The following is a 25,899-nucleotide window of genomic DNA, read 5'->3' on the forward strand; positions in this document are numbered from 1 at the left end:
TTCAAGCTCTGCCACTTACAAGCTGTGTGATCTTGGGCAAGTTACTTAATCTCTTGGTTCCTCGGTTTCCCTTATCTGTAAAACAAAGGTAATAATAACTATCTCATGGAGCTGTAAAAATTAAGTGAGTTAATATACAGGTAAAATATTTAGACACATGGAAAGCACTTAAATAAATGTTAGCTATTATTTTTGTTGTTGTTATTTAGTCTTCTCTAAACTAATAAAAGAAGATCAGGGTCACTATTTTTTAAAACTTGGAAGAATTAATATAGAAATAATATTATCTGTTTTATGGTTCCTCTGAAATTCAAGGACCTGCTTGCATAGAATGAATAGACTAAGTAGGCCCACAGTGACATTAGGTTTTAAGGTCTCCAATACTCATTTTCTTCTTAGGGACAAAGATGTTGGAATGCAATCTAAGATTCTTGTGTCAGAGGAATCAAGTTCCCTTTCTGCACCTACCAGGACAATCAATGGTACGGGAGACAAACAAGTAAAATATAATGTATTGTTAAGTGCTAGTTAGAACTGCTCACAAGGTTTAATGGGAATAGAGGGAGCAGGCATATAAATATCATACCAGAAGAAAGGCTTCCAGAAGGAAGGGAGGTTTAAGCCTAACCCTCCAGGATAAATAGTATTTAGCCTAATAGAGAAGTGGAAAAACAGACCTAGATTCCATATTCACCAGCTAGATGATTTGAGGAGAGTTACTTAATCTCTCTATACCTCAGTTTCTTTACCTATAAAATGAAATGATTAGAACACTTTTTTTGGAAGGCTGTGTGGAAATTAAATGAGATAATACATATATAAAGTACTTAGAACACAGTGCCAGGAATACAGTGTGAACCCAACAAATAGTATCATTAACACAAACCTATGGATCACCACGATGCTTTCTCAGAACAGCAAGTATTGCATAAAGAAAGCTAGAGTATAAGACACTCACAGAAAAGTAGCTTGCGAAAAAAAAGCTAGAGATGAGTGGAAACAGGATCATAAAACATCTTGCATACTAACTAAAGCTATGAGAAACTTGTAATGGATTTTCAAAAATGGATTACATCATCATATTTCTATTTTAGAAATATTACTTTTGCTACAATGTGGATAGCTTAGAAAGAAAATAAAATAGAGGAAGAGACACCAGCTAGGAAAAAGAATTCTGACTACAGAATGAGGGGACTGTGACCCAAGAAGCATCAGGAGATAAAAATCACTAAGACTTAGTGATGTGTATGATGACTGTGTGAGAAGTATAAGACACTCAAGTGACTGGACAGAAAAGCAGCTTCACAAAGTGTGGCCTGAAACCCCTAGAAATCTCCAAGACTTGTTTTTTCTGCAAAGTCAAAAAGAACTTTTATAATGTACCAAGGTCTTGTTTGCACTTTTCACTATCATGCTCTCACAGGTATATGACGGTATTTTCCAGAAAACAAAGGACATGTTATATCACAACCAACTGAATGAAAAGGCAGATAGGAGAATCCATCTATTAACCCCAATATTAAATTAAATTTTTAAAAATGAAAAACAATGACACATTTCCTCCTAAATTTTATTGTTGCTGTTTTGAAATGTTTTCTCATAAAAGACTTGCTTTTATGTTAACATGTAATAGGTTATCATTTTAAAATGAATTAATAAGTGTTTCTAAAGTTTCTCAGTTCTAATTTCCAATACACTAATATTGATAGATATTATCAATCATGAACAAAAGCTCTTTTGGGGGGGGCTCAATAATTTTTAAGAGTGTGAAGAAATTCTGATACTAAAAGGTTTGAGAACAACTGGGGAGGATATTTTTACCACTAGAACACTGAAGGATAAACCAGTTTGGTAAGAAAAGATGATGAAGTTCAGTTTAACAATGGTAGGGGCACTGGGCTGGCTCAGTTGGAAGAGCATGCAACTCTTGATTTCAGGGTCATGAGTTTCAGCCTGGGTGTAGAGATTACTAAAATAAAATAAAATAAAATAAAATAAAATAAAATAAAAAAGGGCGCTTGGCTGGCTCAGTCAGTAGAGTATACAACTCTTGATTTCAGAGTCATGAGTTCAAGCCCCACATTGGGGCTTATTAAATTAAATTAAATAATAATAATAAATAAAATGGCAAAATACAGTGATAAAGAAAAAATATTAAAAGCAACAAGACAAAAAGAATATAGTTACATATAAAGGAAAACCCATAAGCAGACAAACAAAACCAGACAAAAATTAAAGAAGTTCATGACCACTAAACCAGTCCTGCAAGAAATACTAAAGGGGACTCTTTGAGTGGAAAAGAAGGACCAAAAGTATGAAGGCAGGAAACATAAAAGCAGTAAAAATGAGTGTTTCTGTAAAAAATCAGTCAAGGAACTGACAAAATAAAAGGATGTAAAATATGACATCATATACCTAACTTGGGCAGGAGTAAAGAATGGGTTCAAATTTAAATGTTTATTTTTCAGAGAGAGAGTACGTGCATGCACACAAGGGAGGGGCAGAGAGAGAGGAAGGCAGAACCCTACACAGGCTCCTCTCTCTCAACGCAGAGCCTGATGCAGGGTTCGATCCCACAACCCTGGGATCATGACCTGAGCTGAAATCAAGAGTTGGACACCCAATCTACTGAGTCACCCAGGCACCCCAAGAATGGTTTCAAATTTAAACAACCATCAATTTAACACAGACTGCTATATGCAGAAGATGTTACAAACATAATAGTACCCACAAAGCAAAAACCACTAATAAAAAAAAAATCTAATAAATATGCAAAAGAATAGAGAAATCCAAATCTATCACTACAGAAAACCAACAAACCATGAAAGAGAAAGACAAGAAAAGGATTAGAGAAAATCCTCACACATAACACAAAACAAACAATAAAAAGGCAATAAATATATTTCTATCAATAACTGCTCTGAATGTAATAGGACAAAATGCTCCAGTCAAAAGACATAGATGGGGTAACAGAATGGATAAAAAAAAAAAAAAAAAAAAAAAAAGACCTATCTATATGCTGCCTACAAGAGACTAATTGTAGACCTAAAGAAACCTGCAGATTGAAACTGAGGGGATAGAGAGGCATCCAGCATGCAAATGGATGTCAAAGAAGGCTGGAGTAGCAATACTTCTATCAGACAAAATAGACTTTAAAACAAAGACTGTAACAAGAGGGGTGCCTGGGTGGCTTAGCTGGTTAAGCGTCTGACTCTTGAGCTCACCTCAGGTCTTGATCTCAGCATCACGAGTTCAAGCCCCGCACTGGGATCCACACTGGGCATGAAGCTTACTTTAAAAAAAAGAAAAAAAAGACTGCAACAAGAGACAAAGAAAGACACTATATAATAATAAAGGAGATGATCCAACAAGAACATACAATAACTGTAAATACTGATAACACCCAATATGGAAGCACCCAAATATATTAAAGAGTTAATAACAAATATAAAGGAACTAATTGGTAGTAGGGGACTTTAACACTCCACTTACATCAATGGACAGATCATCTAAACAGAAAATCAACAAGGAAACAATGGCTTTATTTTTTGTTTTTTGTTTTTTTTAAATTTTATTTTAGAAAGAGACAGAGCACTCAACTTGGATGGGAGAGGGAGAAGGGAGGGAGGGAGGCAGGGAGAGAGAGAGGGAAGGAGAGAATCCTAAACAAGCTCCACGCTCGGTGCGGAGCCCAACTTGGGGCTTGATCCCATGACCCTGGGATCATGAAGTGAGTCGGACACTCAATCGGCGAAGCCACCCAGGCGCCTCAAGGAAATAATGACTTTGTATGATATACTGGACCAGATGGATTTAACAGATATATTCACAACATTCCATCCTAAAACAGCAGAATACACATTCTTTTCAAATGCACATGGAACACTGTCCAGAATAGATCACATATTAGGCCACAAAAAAACACTCAACTAATTCAAAAAGATCAAAGTCGTACCATGCATCTTTTCTGACCACACACTATGAAGCTAGTAGTCAACCATAAGAAAAACTCTGAAAAGACCACAAATACATGGAGATTAAATAACATGCTACTAAACAATGAAGGAGTCAACCAGTAAATAAAATAACAAAAAATACATGGAAACTAATGAAAATGAAAACACAACCATTCAAAACCCTTGGGATGCAGTAAAAGTAGTTCTAAGAGGGATGTTTATAGCAATACATGTCTACTTCAAGAAGCAAGAAAAATCTCAAACAACCTAAATTTACACCTAAAGGAGCTAGAATAGAAAAAGAACAAACAAAACTTAAAACCAACAGAAGGAAAGAAATAATAAAGATTAGAGCAGAAATCAATGATACAGAAACTAAACAAATAGAATAGATCAGTGAAACCCAGAGCTGGTTTTTTTGGGGGAAAAAAAAAATCAATCAAATTGATAAACCTCTAGCCAGACTTACCAAGAAAAGAAAGGACCCAAATAAATAAAATCACAAATGAGAGAGGAGAAATAACAACAAACACCACAGAAATACACACAATTATATGAGAAAATTATGAAAAACTATATACCAACAAGTTGGAAAACCTAGAAGAAACAGATAAATTCCAAGAAATATATAACCAAAACTGAACCTGGAAGAAACAGAAAATTTGAACAGACCAATTACCAGCAAAGGAATTGAATCAAAAGCTCCCAACAAATAAAAGTCCAGGATCAGATGACTTCACAGGCAAATTCTACCAAACATTTTTTTTTTTTAACAAATGATTCTTTTTTAAAAAAATCATATTTTTTAAGTTTATTTTCATTTATTTTGAGAGAGAGAGAGAGAGAGAGAGAGAGAGCAAGTGGGGGAGGGCCAGAGACAGAGGGAGACAGAATCCCAAGCAGGCTCCACACTGTCAGCACAGAACCTGATGCAGGGCTTGAACTCTTGAACTGCGAGATCATGACCTGAGCCAAAGTCGCTTAACTGACTGAGCCACCCTGGCACGCCCTCCCCAACTTTTTAAAAGTTTGTTTGTTTGTTTGTTTGTTTGTTTGTTTTGAGAGAGAGGGAGTGTGCGCACAAGCAAGGGAGGGGTATAGAGAGAGGGAGGGAGAGAAAGAATCCCAAGCAGGCTATGTGCTGGCAGCATGGAGCCTTACGGAGGGCCCTATATCACAAACCATGAAATCATGACCTGAGCCGAAACCAAGAGTTGAATACTTAAACTGAGTCACCCAAGCACCTCAAATTCTACCAAACATTTAAAGAAGAGTCGAAATCCACTCTTCTCAACCTATTCCAAAAAAATAGAAGAGGAAGGAAAACTTCCAAATTCATTCTATGAGGCCAGCATTAACCTGATACCAAACCAAAGGTACCACAAAAAAAGAGAACTACAGGCCATTATGTCTGATGAACAGATGCAAAAATCCTCAACAAAATACTAGCAAATTGAATCCAACTATTTAAAAAAAAATTTTTTTTTTCAACGTTTATTTATTTTTGGGACAGAGAGAGACAGAGCATGAACGGGGGAGGGGCAGAGAGAGAGGGAGACAAAGAATCGGAAACAGGCTCCAGGCTCCGAGCCATCAGCCCAGAGCCTGACGCGGGGCTCGAACTCATGGACCGCAAGATCGTGACCTGGCTGAAGTCGGACGCTTAACCGACTGCACCACCCAGGCGCCCCCCAAAAAAATTTTTTTTACATATATTTTTGAGAAACAGAGTGAGACAAAGTGTGAGTGGGGGGAGGGGCAGAGAGAGAAGGAGACACAGAAGCTGAAGCAGGCTCCAGGCTCTGAGCAAGCGGTCAGCACAGAGCCTGATACGGGGCTCGAACCCACAAACTGTGAGATCATGACCTGAGCCAAAGTTGGACGCTCAACCGACTGAGCCACCCAGGCGCCCCTGAATCCAACTATTAATACATTTAAAAAAATCATTCACTACAATCTAGTGGAACTTATCCCTGGGTTGCAAGGGTTGCTCAATGTTATCAAATCAATCAATGTGATACATCACATCAATAAGGGAAAGGAGGGGCACCTGGGTGGCTCAGTAGGTTAAGTGTCCAACTTTTCATTTCAGCTCAGGTCATGATCTCACAGTTTGTAAGATGGAGCTCCACGTTGGGCTCTGTGCTCACCATGAAGCCTGCTTGGGATTCTTTCCATCTCTCTCTGTTCCTCCCCCACTCACACAAGCTCACTCTCTGTCTCTCTAAATAAACAAATTTTTTAAAAATAAGAGATAGGATAAGAACCATATGATAATTTCAATAAATGCAGAAAAAGCATCTGACAAAGTACAACATCCATTCATAATAAAAACCCTCCACAAAGTAGGTTTAGAGGGAATATAGCTCAACATAATGTAGACGGTATATGAAAAACCCACAGCTAACACCATCCTCAGTGGGGAAAAATTGAGAGCCTTTCGCTTGAGATCAGGAACAAGACAAGTACGTCCACTCTCCTCACTTTTATTCAACTTAATACTAGATGTTCTAGCCATAGCAGACAACAAAAAGAAATAAAGGCATCCAGACTGGCAAGGAAGAAGTAAAACTTTCACTATTTTCAGAAATCTGTTGCATTTCTATATACCAATAATGAAGTAGCCTAAAGAAAAATTAAGAAGACAATTCCATTTATAACTGTACCAAAATTAATAAGATCCAAAGAAATAAAACTAACCAATGAGGTGAAAAAGCTGTACTCCGAAAGCTATAAAACACTGATGAAAGAAATTCAACATGACACACAGAAATAGAAAGACATTCCATGCTCCTGGATTGGAAGAACAAATATTGTTAAAGTGTCTATACTGCCCAAAGCAATCTACACATTGAATGCAATCTCTATCAAAATACCAACAGCATTTGGTGTGCCTGGCTGGCTCGGTCAGTAGAGCATGAGACTCAATCTCGGGGTTGTGAGTTCAGCCCCACATTGGGTATAGAGATTACTTTAAAAAATAAAAATCTTGGGGCGCCTGGGTGGCTCAGTTGGTTAAGTGTCAGACCTGGCTCAGGTCATGATCTCGTAGTTTATGAGTTCAAGTCCCACATTGGTCTTTCTGCTGTTAGCTCAGGGCCCACTTCAGATCCCTGTGTCTCTGCCCTTCTCCCCACTCGCACTTTATTTCAAAAATAAATAAACATTAAAATAAATGAGTAAATAAATACATAAGTAAATAAATAAAATAAAAATCTTAAAACAAAAAACACCAAAAGCATTTTTCACAGAACAAACAATCTTAAAATTTGTATGGAACCACAAAAGACTCCAAATAGCCAAAGCAATCTTGAAAAAGAAAGGCAAAGCTGGAGGCATCACAATTCCAGACCTCAAGTTGTATTACAAAGCTATAGTAATCAAAACAGTATGAAATTGGCACAAAACAGACATACAGAACAACAGAACAGAATAGAAAATCCAGAAATAAACTCACAATTATACGGTCAATTAATCTTGGACAAAGCAGGAAAGAATATCCAAAGGGAAAGACAATGTCTCTTTCACAAATGGTGTTGGGAAAAGGGAACAGCAAAATGCAAAAGAATGAAACTGGACCACTTTCTTACACCATACACAAAAATAAATTCAAAAGGGATTAAAGACCTAAATGTGAGACTTGAAACCATAAAAATCCTACAAGAGAGCACAGGCTGTAATGTCTTTGACATCAGCCATAGAATTTTTTATGTCCCCCAAGGCAAAAGAAACAAAAGTAAAAATAAACAAGCATGCATAAACAAACAAACAGCTTCTACACAGTGAAGGAAACAATCAAAAAACTAAAAGGCAACCTATGGAATGGGAGAAGATATATGCAAATGATACATCCGATAAAACATTAGTATCAAAATAAATAAAGAACTTACATGAACTCAACACCCCAAAAATTAAAAATCCAATTAAAAAGAATACATGAACAGACATTTCTCCAAAAAAAGACATACAGATGGCCAACAGATATGTGAAAAGATGCTCATCATCACTAATCAGGGAAATGCAAATCTAAACTACAATGACATAATCACCCTGACACCTGTCAGAATGGTTACAATGAATAATACAGGAAATAACAACAGGTGTTGGTGAGGATATAGAAAAAAGGAATGCTCTTCCACTGCTGGGGGATTCAATGTTGCACTGGTGTAGTCACTGTGGGAAACAGTATGAAGGTTCCTCAAAAAGTTAAAAGACCCTATGATCCAGCAATTGCACTACTGGGTATTTACCCACATAATACAGAAACGCAAACTCAAACAGACACATGCAGGGACACCTAGGTGGCTCAGCCGGCTAAGCATCAGACTTCAGCTCCCAAAATGATCTCATGGTTCATCAGTTCGAGCTCTGCATCAGGCTCTCTGCTGTCAGCAGAAAGTCAACTCTGGATCCTTTGTCCCCCTCTCTGCACCTCTCCAGCTCGCTCTCTCTCTCTCTCAAAAAAAAAAAATTAAAATAGGGGCACCTGGGTGGCCCAGTCAGTTGAGTATCTGACTTTGGCTCAGATCATGATCTCACGGTTCAGGAGTTCGAGTCGCACATCGGGCTCGCTGCTGTCAGCCTATCAGCACAGAGCCTGCTTCAGATCCTCTGTCTCCCTCTCTCTACCCCTCCTCCGCTTGCACTCTTCCCTCCAAAATCAGTAAGTATTAAAAATAATAGGGGCGCCTGGGTGGCTCAGTCAGTTGAGCGTCTGACTTCGGCTCAGGTCATGATCTCATCACAGTTCGTGGGTTCGAGCCCCGCATCGGGCTCTGTGCTGACAGCTGGGAGCCTGGAGCCTGCTTCAGCTTCTGTGTCTCCTTCTCTCTCTGCCCCTCCCCTGCTCACGCTCTGTCTCTCTCTCTCTCTCTCAAAAATAAACACTAAAAATAATTTTAAAAATAATGAACATTTGTATTGTTTTTTTAAATTTTTTAACGTTTATTTATTAATGAGAGACAGAGAGACACAGAGCGTGAGCAGGGGAGAGGTAGAGAGAGGGGAGAACACAGAATCTGAAGTAGGCTCCAGGCTCTGAGCTGTCAGCACAGAGCCCAACACGGAGCTCGAACTCACGAACTGTGAGATCATGACCTGAGCTGAAGTCAGTCACCTAACCAACCGAACCACCCAGGCGCCCCAATAATAAACATTTTTAAAAGGGACACACGCACCCCTATTTTTATAGCAGCATCACTTATAACAGCTAAGATATGGAAGCAGCCCAAGTGTTCATCAACTGATGAATGCATAAAGATGTGGTATATACACAATGGAATATTCAGTCATAAAAAAGAATGAAATCTTGCCATTTGCAACAAATGGTTGGAGCTAAAGAGTATAATGCTAAGTGAAAGAAGTAAGGCATAGAAAAACAAATACCATACAATTTTACTCATGTGAAATTTAAGAACTAAACAAGGAAAGGGGGGAAAAAAAGAGAGAGACACAAAAAGAAACAGTCTCTTAACAATAGAGAACAAACTGATGGTTACCAGAGGGGAAGGGGACACGGGGGATCAATGAAATAGGTGATGGAGATAAAGAAATGGACTTGTCGGGGAGGGGGTTGTGCCTGGATGGTTCATTCGGTTAAGCACTGACTTCAGCTCAGGTCATCATCTTGCAGTTAGTGGGTTTGAGCCCCATGTCCGGCTCTGTGCTGACACCTTACAGCCTGGATTCTGCTTCGGATTCTGTGTCTCCCTCTCTCTCTGCCCCTCCCCTGCTCATGATCTGTCTCTCTGAAAAATGAATAAACGTTAAAAAAAAAAAGTACACTTGTTGGGGCACCTGGCTGGCTTAGTTGGTGCAGCGTGCAACTCTTGATCTCGGGATTATAGGTTCGAGCCCCACAACGGGTGCAGAGATTACTTAAAAATAAAATCTCAAAAAATAACAATAATAAGTACACTTGTCCTGATGAGCACCAGGTAAATAAAATTAAAAAGATGAAATAATAAAATAAAACATGGTAAATGTGATGTGCCCATCAGCTGACTAATCAAAGTGCCCAATAGGCAGTTATACTGGTGAGACCGGATATCTCTACAACCAAACTGTGACAGAAGTTAAAATCTTGGATTTTAAAGGGAGAGTGCATGGTGAGAACAGTGGAATATTAGCAGCAAAGAAGGCTAGAGAGATATGCAGAGACCTCAGGACACACAAATATTTAAAGAATAAAGAAGAGGGGGGCAGCTGGTTGGCTCAATCAGTTAAGTGTCTGACTCTTCATTTCAGCTCAGGTCATGATCTCACAGATCACGGGTTTGAGCCCCATCTTGGGCTCTGCGCTGCCAGTGCAGCACCTGCTTGGAATTCTCTCTCTCTTCCTCTCTCACTGCCCTACTCACATGCTTTCTCTTTCAAAATAAACAAATAAACTTAAAAAAAAATAAGAAGAATGAAGAAGAGGTAGAGGACTCCATACAGAGGAAAAGGAAAGTTATAAAAACTAGAAATAAAATTGAAAAGTAAAAAAGCATATCACCAGCTATCAGTTATAAAGAGAAAAAGCTTGTCAGGGCTTCAAGGTAAAGCAAAAAATCATCCACTGTTAGGAATGGTAGGGAAAAATATAATAGATAAATCAGCATCAACTCCAAAATCGCAATTCAGGCAAGTGTTTCAATCTCTTCTCATATAATACTTTTTTCTTATCAGAGTTACTTATAAACAATAGAAAGATTTCAGGTTGTTCTTCTTTGCCTTGTGTTCACCCCTCCAGAGGAAATACAAACAAGTAACAAAATGACAAAGGATGGAGATGGAAAGATCCTGGATGAAATATATAAAGGGGAGTTGACTGAAGCAGTGACTCAATGAAGAGGCATTCATTCATCCAGTAAATACTCGCTGAGTAACCACTCCGTGCAAGGCATCATGACAGCAACTGTTAAAAAAAAATAGCTTACTAATATAACAAACTATGCCCTTGGTTCATCAGCTAAAGTGATAAGCTGGAAAGAGAAATAAAACTTTCCTGATAAGACTGGCACAAGCAGAGGCTGCTCTATCCCAAAGGTGACTCTAGCAGATTCCTAGAGCTCAAAGTCACCTATTATTGAAATGTGTCCTAATTCCACAAAATAACTCCAAAGAAATATTTTCTTCAATGTTTGAGAACTATGTGATCCTGTAGCAATATTATATCTCTCTGAGTTTTTACATAAATAACTGTAGCTTTAAAATGCAGAGATAACTCTTTCAAGAAATTCTAGTATATTTTTATCAAATCATCATAAATGCTAATGTAAGTCCCAAAACTAATAATAAAAGTTAAGGGACAATTACCTAACTAGATGCACTTAGGCTGGAAAGGCTGCTTTTAACTAGTCAACTCTACCTTTTAAATATAGGAAAATGTGGTTTTATAAATATAGCCATTCTTTCGAGAAAAGGACTTTATGGATAAGAATAGAGAAAAGGCATATGAAAGCCAGAATCTAGCTTAACATCCAAAGAGAACCTTGAACAAGAAAGGATATATTATCACACACAAGCTGTCACTAAAATCTTTTCACACCATCATCTTGTGCTATGGTAGCTAACCTATTTCTAGCTCTAAGCCTGTATCTGATTGATTTGCAAACTTTTGGAAGTAGCTGGGCTTCAACAGACACCGAACAACATCAGAAGTATCTTTTTGTCTGAATTATATTTAGCCTCTATTCCCCCCTCCTTTTCTGTTTAAGAACTTGAGAAAGGAAGGAATTATTAGACGGTAGTTACTAACAACAGGTGTTCCTCATGTTATTGAAAGCTTTGGCCATGGAAAGCGGGAGGGGAGTGGGGGTAGATTTCATTCCTAGCATGGAGTACCAGAGATCATATTTACCTTCCTGGCAGACAAAAGAGACAAAATGGGTAAAACAGTGGTTTTTAAGACACTGGACATCAGGCAATAAAGGACAGTGATTCCTGAGAAATGGGAAACAAATACAGTAAGCCCCATGATTACCCATGCTTAATGCCTGGAGAGTGCTTCTAAGTAATGTCAAAAAAAAAGGGGGGAGCTAAGCAGCAACCTGGGGAGAGTCCAACATGCTCCCTTTGTGCAAAGTGAAAGTCTGAGAAAGCAAAGGAGTCTAGAGTTCACAAAAGAAAGTATGCCACAAACTGGAGAAAATACTTGCATATTTAACAAAGGAACTGTACCTAGAACATATAAATAGAATATATAAACTCTCAAAACTTAAACAATTAGAAAATGGGGCCACCTGGGTGGCTCAGTTACTTAAGTGTCCGACTTTGGCTCAGGTCATGATGTCACAGTTCGTGAGTTCGAGCCCCACGTTGGGCTCTGTGCTGACAGCTCAGAGCCTGGAGCCTGCTTCAGATTCTGTGTCTCCCTCTCTCTCTGCCCCATCCCTACTCATGCTCTGTCTCTCTTTGTCTTAAAAATAAATAAAACATTTAAAAAAAATTTAAAAAACAATTAGAAAATGGGTAAAAGACATGAGCAGACACATTCAAAATCATTAGCCATTAGGGAAATGCAAATTAAAACCACAATGAGATATCTATCATACCTATCATAATGGCTAACATAAAAAATACTGACAATACCAAATGTTGGCAAGAATGCAGAAAAACTAAATGGCTCATACGTAGCTGATGGGAATACAAAATGGTACAGGAACTCTAGAAGACAGTTTCTTTTATAATGAAATATGTAATTACCTTACCACCCAGCAACTGTACTCTTGGGGATTTATCCCAGAAAAATAAAAACACATGTTTACACAAAAACCTATACATGAATGTTCACAGCTTTATTCATAATGGACAAAAATTGCAACCAACACAGAAGTCCTTCAACAGGTGAATGTTTAAATAAACTTGGGACAGCCATACCACAGAATATTACTCAGAAATTTGTACCCCCAAAAAAGGTACAAACTACGGATGGATGTCAAGGGAATTAGGCTGAATAGGAGAAAAAGTCAATCTCAAGAGGTTACATATGGTATGATTCCATTTAATTAACATTTTGAAACAACAATATTAGTTGAAGAATAGATTAGTAATTGCCAGGGTTACAGGTTCATAAATGGGGTGGAAGTAGGTGGATGCGGTTGTAAAAGGGCAACAGGAAGGATTCTTCTGGGAATGGAACTGTTCTATATCTTGATGGTGGTTGTGGATACAAAAATTTATACAAGATGAAATTCCACAGAACTTCCCTGAACACACACACGCATGCAGAGAGAAGTGCATGTAAAACTGGTCAAATCTGAACAGACTCTATACATTGTACCAATATTAATTTCCTACCTTTGATATGGTACCACAGTTACAGAAGCTGTCACAATGGGGATAAATTGGGTGAAGAGCACATGGAATATTGCTGTACATTTTTTCCCAACTTCCTGTATTATACTTATTTCACAATGAAAAGTTAAAATAAATGACTGAGAAATGATAGAGCATAAAATTAGTAAAGAAAGACATTTAGAAAATTATAACTATATTCCATATGTGTAAGAATCTAAAGGAAAAAGTAAGCATGTTAGGTAGAAGAAGTAAAAAAAATCTGAAATGGTATAGATAAAAGTACACTATGTAAGATTAACAGCAGATTAAAAATTGCAACAGAACAAATCAGGGGGAGAATATATGAAAACACAGCAATAGGAACCAACCAAAATAAAACCTAGAAAGAAAAAAAGACACTGAAATAAAATGAACAAAGCATAAGTGAACTGTAGGACAAATCCAAATTGCCTAATATAGGGGTTAGTGGCATTTCCAAATAAAAGGGGAAAAATATTTAAAAATTTTTTAATGTTTATTTGAGAGAGAGAGAGAGAGAGAGAGAGAGAAAGAGAGAGAGAGAGAGAGAGAGAGAGAGAGAGAGAGGCAGAGAGAGAGGGAAAGAGAGGATCCCAAGCAGGCTCTGCACTGTCAGCACGGAGCCCTATGCGGGGCTCAAACTCATGAACCGAGAGATCATGACCTGACCTGAAGTCGGATGCTTAAATGACTGAGCCACCCAGGAGCACCTTTTTTTTTTTTTAAGTTTATTTATTTTGAGATAGAGAGCATGAGCTGGAGAGGGGCAGAGAGGGAAAATCCCAAGCAGGATCTGCACTGTCAGTGCAAAGCCCGATGCAGGGCTCAAACTCACAAACCATGAGATTATAGCCTGAGCCAAAATCAAGAGTCAGACACTTAATCAATGAGCCACCCAAGCACCCCCAAAATAAATAAACATTAAAAAAAAAAAAGATTCTCTCCTTCCCCTACTCATGCTCTCAAAAAAAAAAAAAAAAAAAAAAAAAAAAAACTATGACTAAAGAATTAAAGGAAAAGTATGAGAACAATGTCTGTTGTTTTGTAGTTTTTAATGTTTACTTATTTTTGAGAGAGAGAGAGAGTGAGAGCATGCACAAGCTGGGGAGAGACAGGGAGAGCAAGAAGAGACAGAAAATCCAAAGCAGGCTCTGTGCTGTCATAGACCATGATGTGGGGCTTGCTCAAACTCATGAGCCCTGAAATCATGAACTGAGCCGAAGTCAGAGGCTTAACTGACTGGGCCACCCAGGCATCCCTGAATAATGTCTAACCAGAAACAGAACATTAATAGAAAGATAGAAATTATAAAAAGGAACGAAATGGAAATTTTGGAGTTGGAAAGTACAATAATAAAAATGAAAAATGTTAAGTAGAGGGGTTTGACACAAGATCTGAGCAGGCAGAAGAATCAACAAACTTGAAGCTAGGTCAATTAGGAATATCCAGTCTGGGGCCACCTGGCTGGATCAGTGGGAAGAGCATGCAACTCTTGATTTCAGGGTTGTGAGTTTGAGTAACCTCTAAATAAATAAAAATTGGGGATGCCTGGTGGCTCAGGTAGTTGAGCATCTGACTCTTGATTTCAGCTCAGGTCATAATCTCATAGTTTGTGAGATTGAGCCCCACATCAGGGTCCAAAATGACAGCACAGAGCCTGCTTAGGATTCTCTCTCCCCCTCTCTATCTACCCCTCCCCCACGTGCATAAGCTCAAGCTCTCTCAAAATAAATAAAGTTAAAATTAAAATTAAATTAAATTAAATTAAAACAAAAAAAAAGACAGCTAGGGCAATAAGGCAATAAAAAGAAAGAAAAGACATTCAGTTTGGAAAAGAAGGAAAACCTTTTCTATTTGCAGATGATATTCTTATATATAGAAAATCCTAAGAAATCGGGGTGCCTGGTTGGCTCAGTCAATGGAGCATGTGACTCCTGATTTCAGAGTTGTGAGTTCAAGCCCCAAGTTGGGCATGCAGCTTACCTAAAAAAAATAAAAACAAAAAATAAAAAATAAAAAAATTCCTAAGGAATCCACTAAAAGTAAGTCCAGCAACGTTGCAAGATACAAGGTCAATATACAAAAATGGATTGTATTTCTATAAACAATGAATATTCCAAATATGAAATCAAGCAAAAACTTCCATTTACAGTAGTAACAAAAATAATAAGATACTTAAGTATAAATTTAACAAAAAAGTATAATAGAGTAGGGTTAAAAAAAGTGTAAGGGTTATATATTAAAAATCATAAACTGTCACTGATAGAAATTGAAGGTCTAAATAAGGGAGAAGATGTCCCATGTTCATGGACTGAAAGATTTAATATTGCTAAAGTGGTAACACTCCCCAAACTGATCTACAGATTCAGAGCAATCCCTATCAAAATCCTAGCTGGCTTTTTTTAAGAAATTGACAATAACATCTTAAAATTCATATGGAAATGCAAGGGAGCCAGAATAAACAACATAATCCTTTTTTTTGTTGTTAAGTAATCTCTACACCCAACATGGGGTTCAAATTCATGACTCTGAGATCAAGAGTCACATGATCTAGCGAATGAGACACCCAGGTACACCAAATAATATAATCTTGAAAAAGAAAAACACAATTGGAGGACTCACATTTCCCAATTTCATCTTACAACTAAAGCTACAGTAATCAAAACAGTGTCATAGTGGAATGGAATTGAAAGCCCAGAAATAAACCTTTACATTTATGGTCAACTAATTTTCTAACAAGGAGGCCAAGATAATCAAATAGTCTAAGGACAGTGTTTTCAACAAATAGTGCTCAGAGAAGTGGATAGCTACACATAAAATAATACAGTTGGAAGGATACTTCACATCATACATAAAAATTAACTCAAAATAGAACACAGACCTAAATGTAAGAGCTACAACTATAAAACTCAAAATAAAACACTGGAATAAATCTTCATGACCTTGAGGAATGCCTGGGTGGTTCAGCCAGTTGAGCTTCTGACTCTTAATTTTGGCTCAGGTCGTGATCTCAAGGTTCCTGGGATTGAGCTCCGCCTCAGGCTCCATGCTGACAGCACAGGGTTCTCTGTATCCCTCTCTCAGTGTCCCTACCCTACTTGTGCATGTGCTCTCTCTCAAACTAAATAATCATTTATTAAAAAAAAAATCTTGATGACCTTGGATTAGGCAAAATTTTCTTAGACACAACACTAAAAGCATAAGCAACAAAAGAAAAAATAGATCAGTAGACTTCATCAAATTTAAAACTTTGTAAACAATACCATCAAGAAAGTGAATTCAAAGACAACTCAGAGAATAAGAAAAAATATTTGCAAATCATGCATAGAATAAGGAATTTGGTATCCATAATAAAGAACTCTTACAACTCAATAAAAAAAGACATGTTATCCAAACAAGGCAAAGGATTTAAATATACATTTCTCCAAAAAATATACAAATGGCCAATAAGTACAAGAAAAGATGCTCAACATCCTTAGTCATCAGGGTAGTGCAAATCAAAACCATAATGGTATTGACACCCACTAGGATGGCTAGACTCAAAAAGACAGAAAATAAGTTTAGTGAGGAAAGACAAACTGGGACCCTTACACATTGCTAGTGGGAATGTAAAATTATGCAGCCACTGTGGAAGCAGTTTTACAGTACTTCAAAAAGTTACCACATGATTCATATACACAATGGAATACTATGTGGCAATGAGAAAGAATACAATATGGTCTTTTGTAGCAACATGGATGGAACTGGAGAGTGTTATGCTAAGTGAAATAAGTCATACAGAGAAGGACAGATTCCATATGTTTTCACTCCTATGTGGATCCTGAGAAACTTAACAGAAGACCATGGGGGAGGGGAAGAAAAAAAAATGGTTAGAGAGGGAGGGAGCCAAAACATAAGAGACTCCTAAAAACTGAGAACAAACTGAGGGTTTATGGGGGGTGGGAGGGAAGGGTGGGTGGGTGAAGGGTATTGAGGGCACCTGTTGGGATGAGCACTGGGTGTTGTATAGAAACCAATTTGACAATAAATTTCATAACAACAAAAAAAAAGTTACCACATGATCCAGCAATTATACTCCTAGATATATACCCAAAAGAAATTAAAACATATGTCCACACAAAAACTTGTAAATACACGTTCATAGTACCCAAAAAGTGGAAACAACCCAAATGACTACCAACTGATTAATGGATAAACTAAATGTAATATATCCACACAATGGAATATTATTCAGCCATAAAAAGGAACAAAAGTCCTGATGCATGCTACAACTTGGATGAATCTCGAAAACATGCTAAATGAAAGAAGCCAGACATAAAAGGTTCACATATTGCCTGCTTCTTTTTAGAAGATATAACCAGTCAAGGAAAATCCATAGAGGCAGAAAGCAAATTAGAGGTTACCAGGTAAAACGGAGAGGGGAGGGGAGGGCATGGGAATGATTATTTAATGAGTATGGGGTGGTTTATAGAATGATGAAAATGTTCTGAAACTAGAGACAGCTAGTGGTTGCACATCACAAATACACTAAATACCACTGAACTACATACTAAAATTATTAATTGTAAGTTATGTGAATTTCACTACAAAAAAATAAAAAGAGGGGCTCGTGGGTGGCTCAGTTGGTTAAGCATCCGACTTCGGCTTAAGTCATGATCTCATAGCTCATGGGTTCGAGCCCCACGTTAGACTCTGTGCTAACAGCTCAGAGCCTGGAGTCTGCTTCAGCTTTTGTTTCTCCCTCTCTCTCTCTGACCCTCCCCCGCTCATGTTCAGTCCCTCTCTCTCTCTCTCTCGCTCTCAAAACTAAATAAACATAAAAAAAAAAAAAAAGAAATTAACTTAGAAGGGGGAAAAACATATGTCCATATGAGGATTTGTACACAAACAGTTATAGTATAACTTTATTTTTAATTGCCAAAAACTGGAAACAACCCAAATGTGCATCATCAAAACACAAATGGATAAACAAATTGTGCTATAGCCACATGATGGATCACTACTCAGCAATAAAAATGAACTACTCACACATGCATCAACGTAGATGAATCTCAAAACAATTATGGTTAGTAAAAAAAAAAAAAGCCAAACCAAAAATAAATGTAAGAATATATTCTTTACAATTCCATCTATATAAAATTCTAGACAATGCAAACTGTTCTATAGCGACAGAAAGTTGATCAGTGGTTGCTTGGAGACCACAGAAGTTGAGGAAAGGATTAAAAATGGGGATAAGAAGGGGCGCCTGGGTGGCTCAGTCGGTTGAGCGGCTGACTGGTTCAGGTCATGATCTCACAGTTCGTGAGTTAGAGCCTCCCGCCAGGCTCTGTGCTGACAGCTCGGAGTCTGGAGCATGCTTTGGATTCTCTCTCTCTCAAAAATAAACATTAAAAAAGAATTTTTTTAAATGGGGATAAGGAAACTTGTGGGGGTGATACATTATCTTAACTGTGGTAATAGTTTCATGGGTGAACAACACATATGTCAAAACTTAACAAACTGTACACTTTTAATATGTACAGTTTACTATATGTCAATTATAGCTCACGATCTTTTTCGAAAAAGATGGGGAAAGGGGAAATAGGGCAATGTGCTCACGCTGGCCACTCAATAACTGGTAAGGGAGTAAAAGCAAGCGGTTTTACTGTGCTCGGTAACGGCGCAAACAGCTGGCAAAACTCCACATGTAAAGCCACTCAGAGGAGCATATCAATTTGAATTTCTTAAATTTACAAGTAATTCTATTAACTAACATTATAATTTCAGAGATGTTCAATCTCCATTTTTGATTGATTTTCAGTTGGTAGTGCTAAAAACTCTCCAGTGCCAGAACTCTTCAGTTCTGGCAAGTACAACAATTAGTATGATCAGTAAATAAACATTTAGATATACCAGGAAGGCTCCTAGAAAAAACCCTAAGAAGGTTCCATAAAGCTAAAATACCTGTGAACAGTATCTCAAGTACATCAAAAACAACAAAAAAGATTATTATCTATACTAATAATCTTTTAAGAATTCCTCAGTTATTTATTAACCTTTTATAAGACAAAGTAAATATCTGTTTCATAAGGTAAATATCTATTTACCTTTTGTAGATATTTATTCCGATAAATTTAAGCTACTTCAAAGCTTATTATCTACTTCTAAAAAGTCAGAAAAGCTTTAAAATTAAAACTTTAGGGGTGCCTGGGTGGCTCAGTCAGTTAAGCGTTGGACTTCAGCTCAGGTCATGATCTCACAGTTTGTGAGTTTGAGCCCTGCGTCGGGCTCTGTGCTGACAGCTCAGAGCCTGGAGCCTGCTTCAGATTCTGTGTCTCCCTCTCTCTCTGCCCTCCTCCACTCATGCTCTGTTTCTGTTTCTCTCTCTCCCTCTCGAAAATAAATAAACATTAAAAAAAACTTTTAAGTTAAAACTCTAAATCATGTTAACTAACTAGAATTTAAATTAAAAATTGAAGGGGAAAAAAACCCTCTAAATTGGATTTTTCTTTACCAAAAAGTATGTCCATTGTTTTAAAGACAATAAATAAATAAATAAATAAAGACAGACAGACAGACAAAAAGTATGATGTATTCACTAGTGGGAAGAAGCTATGGATATGAGGGGTGAAGTTCAGTCAGTCAAAACCACTTTACATTCATGTATTTATGACAGGTGAGAAATGACATCATCTAATCCAAGCGACCATCATCTCTCACTTCAACTACAGCAGTAGCCTTTTTTCTTTCTTAATTCAGGTGAATTCAATCTTGATATACTCTAAAGTCTCAGTTTCCTTATCTATTAAATGGGTACAATAACACTTCCAACCTCGTGAGGTTGTGTGACAATTAAATGAGAATACAGGTATAGCACCTAGTTCGTTGCCTAGCACACAGAAAGTGCTCTATAAATGTTACCTATTATTACCTGAATAAATGTTCAGCCTCCATGAGTCCAGTGCTGGAATGGCATCACATATAAGAAACAAGTCTAACCTCAAAAAAAAAAACAAAAAAAAACAAAAAAAAAAGTTAAAAGCAATTTAAATCTTAATATACTGAGACTCCCAAAGAAAATAAAGAGATCCATTTCAAAATCCACAGCAGCTTAGTATCTTCTTTCCCAATTCCTTTTGCTCACAATGTTTCTCTAACCCTACACCTGCCTGAACCCTCTATATCCATTCCTACTTCCTGTTTTTTTAAATCCATTGCTTTAATGCACGGTTTTATTTTATTATTTTTATTATTTATTTAAGTAATCTCTATGCCCATGTGGGACATCAACTCACAACTCACAACTCCTTCTCCTCTAATGATCCCCTCTTCTTATAAGCAGTTCTCAGTCTGCTTTCTATATAAATTAATTATCCAGTCTTACTCCTTGAAATTCTTCAGCTGTTTTTTATCCATTATCCTTTTATACAAGACAAATCTATAGTAACTGAGCTAGCAGATACTGAATCTCTCTCAGTAGGTGAGAATACAGAGAAGCCAGAGAGAATTTTCTTCTGTGAGTAGAAATAAATATTACAAACACATAATTTAGTATCTCCTCTCTGACTACAATATTTATTATTACTATTACTATGACAGGATTCTGAGAGCTGGCTGCTGCTTAATCCACATTAGAAACCCTGAGTGCTGAATGCCACCACTAGAACCCCTAATATGCCAAGCCAGCCTGTGTTCTTGGAAACCTCAAAGTACTTAAGTCTCGCCATGTTCTATGCTGAAGTGAGGAGTATCCCAAATTCATCATTTTGCTTTACAACTCTATCCCGTGAATCTCACATTGCTAAAGTCTACCTTTCTAGTATCATACTAAGATTTCTATGAAAAAGTTTCTTTATAACCCCTGCACCCCAGGGTTTTGGTATTAGAAATGTGTGGCAGTTTGGTTAGAGTTGGAAGGCATGGCTATGGAATCGCCCTTCCCTTTTCCACCACCACCGTTGGTCCTGAAACACTGACTGCATGGTGAATTTTTTTCCCCAGGAAATGCCTTATTCTGCCCTATGCAAAGAAATTACTAGTTACCTTTCCCCACAGGCCCTCAAGCCATGCCCAGATGCACCTGATTCTTAAGTGGGCATAGTGAGTTCATGCTGAGAGCCTTGACGTACCAAGAGGTCTCTCTCCAACTCTGAGTCAAAGAATCAAGAGCAACGTAATTCAAAACACATACCAGTACTTATTGATGTTATGGTTTTCTTGCCCTATTTGTAATCTTATCAAAATTAAAAGTGGAATACTTTTGGAGTGCCTGGGTGGCTCAGTTGGTTAAGCATCCGACTTCAGCTTAGATCATGATGATCTCACGGCTCATGAGTTTGAGCCCTGCGTTGGGCTCTGTGCTGATAGCTCAGAGACGGGAGACTGCTTCAGATTCTGTCTTGGTCTCTCTCTGCCCCTCCCCGGCTTGCGTGCGCGCGTGCTCTCTCTCTCTCTCTCTCAAAAAATAAACATTAAAAAAAAATTTAGGGGAGCCTGGGTGCCCAGTTAAGCGTCCTACTTCTGCTCAGGTCATGATCTCAAGCTCATGGGTTCTAGCCCTGCTTCTGGCTCTGTGCTGACAGCTCAGAGCCTGAAGCCTGCTTCAGATTCTGTGTCTCCCTCTCTCTATCTGCCCCTCCCCTGCTCACACTCTGTACCTCTCTCTCTCTCAAAAATAAATGAACATTAAAAAAAATTGTTTTTAATAAATTTAAAAAAATTTTAAGTGGAGGGGTACCTGGGTAGCTCAGTCGGTTGAGCGTCCGACTTTGGCTCAGGTCACAACCTCATAGTTTATGAATTCAAGCCCTACACTCGCTTGCGGCTGTGGTGGGGGGGGGGGGCGGGGGGAGCCTGCTTCAGATTCTCTGTCTCCCTCTCTCCTTGCCCCTCCCCTGCTTGCATTCTCTCAAAAATAAAAAGAACAGTCTGTTTCAAAAAGTGGAATACTTTCTGAAAAACTTTCAATTCCCTTCTGCCATCCATCCTCCATAACTCTTATACACTTTGTAGGGTTTTAATAAAAATAAAAAATATGCAATCGTCTCTTAACTAATCTCTCTACTTCCTCTCTGGGCACTCTGCTATCTGTTCTCCCCAGAGAAGCACAAGTGATATTTCAAAAATGTAAATCACATCACTTAGCTTTCTTGATAAACCAGTTTCTTTCTACCAATGGTTTTCCATCATCCTAAGTGAGATCTACAAATACATACAAAATCTGGCCCCTGCCTATTCCTGAACATGCCAAATCACATACTCCCCACGAAGCCTTTGTATTTGTTGCTCTTCATGCCCAGAACACTCCTCTCCCATCAGGAAATGCTGGTTGCCTCCCTTCACATAATAGTTCATACATCACTACAAAAAGGTCCTGCCTGACCACCCCATCTGAAGTATCCCCCTCTCCCTTACTCTCAATCACATCACCACATCTATTTTCTTCATAGTACTCATCATAATCTGTAATTATTTATTTGAAAATTGTCTATCTTCTCAAACAAAAATGTAAGCTCTCTGAGGGCAGAAAACTTGTGTTCATATCTGTATCTATACCTCCGATGTGAAATAGTGCCTGACACATAATAAGCACTGTAACAGTTTTCTGTTTGACTCATTTACAAAGCTAAGTGCTACCTCTGAGGCAAACTTAGGTCTTTAAAAATTTTTTTTTAATTTATTGAAATTATTTAAACTTAAAATTATTTAAACTTTTTAAAACTTACAGCCAGTAAGATAGCTAAGCCATCAAAATCCTGTGTTCCTGTCTTCATTCTAACAATCTGCCTTGTTTTCTCTGAAGATAAATATTTTACTCAGAAAATAAGATGGCAATCTTATCTGGCAACACTGTTTTCTGGGTCTGTGAGACCCAAATCCAAGGTTCTCAGGCAGCAGCGATTGACAAAAGATCTGGTTACCAGCTGCACTAAGAAGTACCTCACAACCCAGAACAACCAGGCTAAAACTGACACAAGGTACAAACGCCGGTGAGAGAACACAGTTGATAAAGAGTTCTGTGAAACACTCCAAATGCCTTGAAGATAACCTCACAAGAGTAGGAAGATTCAGTTCAGCTGTCTGACTAGTTCTATAAAGCCTTAATAATGACCCTGTCACCAGAAAAACACATACTGTGCCCTAGCCTTCTAATCAGCTGCACTTAGAAGCCAACATCCATCTTTTGCAATAAAATGCCACCTTGAGAGTTCCTATTCCCATCAAATTATCACGGGTTTGGGCAACAGATAAATCAGAAACTACAGCTAACAAATCTACTTGTCTGGGACCCAAGACAATTAATTAAACTTACTTGGAGAAGCAGAATAAATTGCCTCTAGTCACCTGGAGACAAGTTTTAAAGATCCTAACAACTGTAACACTTGGGCACACCAAAATGGCTGTAATCTGCAAACCAGCCACATGTCACTTCCAATTGTACTCTTACACTGAAAGTGACCTTCCCCCTCCAAAATAAATAATGTTTAAAGTCAGGTGAATCTTGAACAATGACTCTGACTTTTCTAAACTAAGGGCTATGACAGCTACCTTAATGAGAGGCCCAATAAACTCAGGGTAAGGGGTTGACTGTGCTGACATTGTCACCTCATCTAGGACATCAGCTGATTCATCCTGATGGGCTGACAGGTCACTGACATCTGCACCTTGCCCAAGATTCTTGTTTTATTTCACATATAAAAACACTGTCTCCCCAAGACAACTACAACCCAGACACCTTCTCCAGCTGTGGAGCCTTTACCTTCCTGACTTCACTAAGCACTTTGGAAAAAAAAAAGTTATCATTTCAGGTCCCTATTAGTATCTCTAGATGACTAACAAAACGTGGAGGAACACAGCCCATAAAAGCACCAAAATGTTAACCTTCAGGTCTTAACCAATTTTTTTAAAAAGGATTAAAAAAAAAAAAAATCAAAATTACCTGGGGAAGAAACTAATGTCTTCAGCATTAACAGATGTTTGGTATTACTAAGGTAATTTGGCAAACAGTCCCAAAGTTTGGGCTTAAAAATGTCTTGTCCTAGGCCACAGTAAGTAATCACAGAAGGCATCCTTTAAGCAAGTAAGTTTTGTTTTAATATAAACTTCAAGAAGAAAGACAAGTCAATTAAAAAACAAAAACAACCCACAAACTATCCACTTCATTTAAAATGAACAGAGACAAAAGGAAAAAGAAAGAAACAAACAAACAAGGAAGAGCAATGTTGTAGATCAAACATGACCACAAATTATTTGCAGCAATTTCCATCAAGAAGTGGAGTTGAGGGACGCCTGGGTGGCTAGGTTTCGGTTAAGCGTCCGACTTCAGCTCAGGTCATGATCTTGCAGTTCGGTTCCTGAGTTCGAGCTTCACATCAGGCTTGCTGCTGTCAGCCTATCTGCACAGAGCCTGCTTCAGATCCTCTGTCCCCCCTCTCTGCCCCTTCCCTGCTTATACTCTCTCTCAAAAATAAACAAAAGAAGTGGTGTTCATTTTGTCACCCCTTGCATCTGAGCTGGCCTTGTGGTCAATAAAATGCAACATGAAGACACTGTGCAATTTCTGAGCCCAGGCCTTAGGGAAACCTTTCAACTTTCACTCTTGTTCTGTTGGAACCTAGTCACCATGCAAGACAGACTGCAGGAGAGGCCACAGCACTCTGGATGACAGCTCCAGCCTAATGATGGACAATGCTGGAGTGGGGCTATTCAGTACAACCAGCTCCTGGCCAGCCTGCCAACTGATCAAAACACATGAGTAAGCCCAGCAAATATCATGTGGAATAGAGGCAAGCCAGATGAACTCTGCCTAAATTGCCAGCCCACTTAATCATAAGCAAATAGTTGTTTTAAGCCATTAAGATTTCGAGTGGTTTGGTCCACAGCAATATAACAGACACACCCACAATCAGTTGAGACTAATTCAAAACATCAATAGTGACACACTCAAAAGCAGCATGTACATTCCCATCATGAAAGGAAACTAGAATCTCTAAAGAATAAGATATAGAACCACCTTTAACTGATAAGACATATACCACAGAATCCCAGCAAAACACCCAGATTAATAAATTTGTTCCTGCATCTAGTCCATGTTTAAATACCTGGAGAAGATACATGCAAATATATGTATCCCACAAAGGACTCATATACAACATATACAAAAAAGATCTATATATCTATAAGAAAAAGACAAATAGCCCAATTTCTTAAATGGACAAGAGTTGAAAGGCACCTCACCAAAGAGGATCCTTAAAAGGCCAATATGCATATAAAGATACGCCACACATCAGGGGCCCTTGGGTGGCTCAGTCAGGTAAGCATCTGACTTCAGCTCAGGTCATGATCTCACGGTTCATGGGTTTGTGCCCCGCACTGGGCTCTGTGCTAACTGCTCAGAGCCTGGAGCCTGCTTTGGATTCTGTCTCTGTCTCTGTCTCTGTCTCTCTCTCTCTGCCCCTCGGCGGCTCCCACTCTCTCTCTCTTTCTGACGGTACAGTCAGAAAATGAAATACTCTGTAGCAATGATAAAAGAAAAACCATTGCTATAGGAAGCTACACTCATGAATCAAAGACAATGGTAAGTAAGAAAGAAAAGATCATCTACTATATGATTCTATTAACATGAAATTCGAAAACAGATAAAACTATGGTAATAAAAGTCAGA

General features: G+C 38.2%; 1 protein-coding gene across 32 annotated transcripts in view; it reads right to left on the reverse strand.

Annotated features, from left to right (window-relative positions):
- Window positions 1-25,899, reverse strand: part of R3HDM2 (R3H domain containing 2) — a 159,193-nt gene that overhangs the window by 100,882 nt on the left and 32,412 nt on the right. For 4 of the 32 annotated variants that reach the window (XM_053226416.1, XM_053226415.1, XM_053226411.1 and 1 more), the window contains exon 2: window positions 20,167-20,229. The exons of 2 other annotated variants lie outside the window; for them this stretch is intronic. The gene's annotated coding sequence lies outside the window, so the exon portion shown is untranslated. Of the gene's footprint in view, window positions 1-19; window positions 76-3,224; window positions 3,293-20,166; window positions 20,235-25,899 lie in introns of those variants that run through there. 26 more of the 32 variants (XM_053226412.1, XM_053226406.1, XM_053226407.1 and 23 more) reach the window with 16 other exon arrangements.

This window comes from Acinonyx jubatus, chromosome B4 (genome assembly GCF_027475565.1).
Source record: "Acinonyx jubatus isolate Ajub_Pintada_27869175 chromosome B4, VMU_Ajub_asm_v1.0, whole genome shotgun sequence".
In the NCBI taxonomy this organism is placed as follows: domain Eukaryota; kingdom Metazoa; phylum Chordata; class Mammalia; order Carnivora; family Felidae; genus Acinonyx; species Acinonyx jubatus.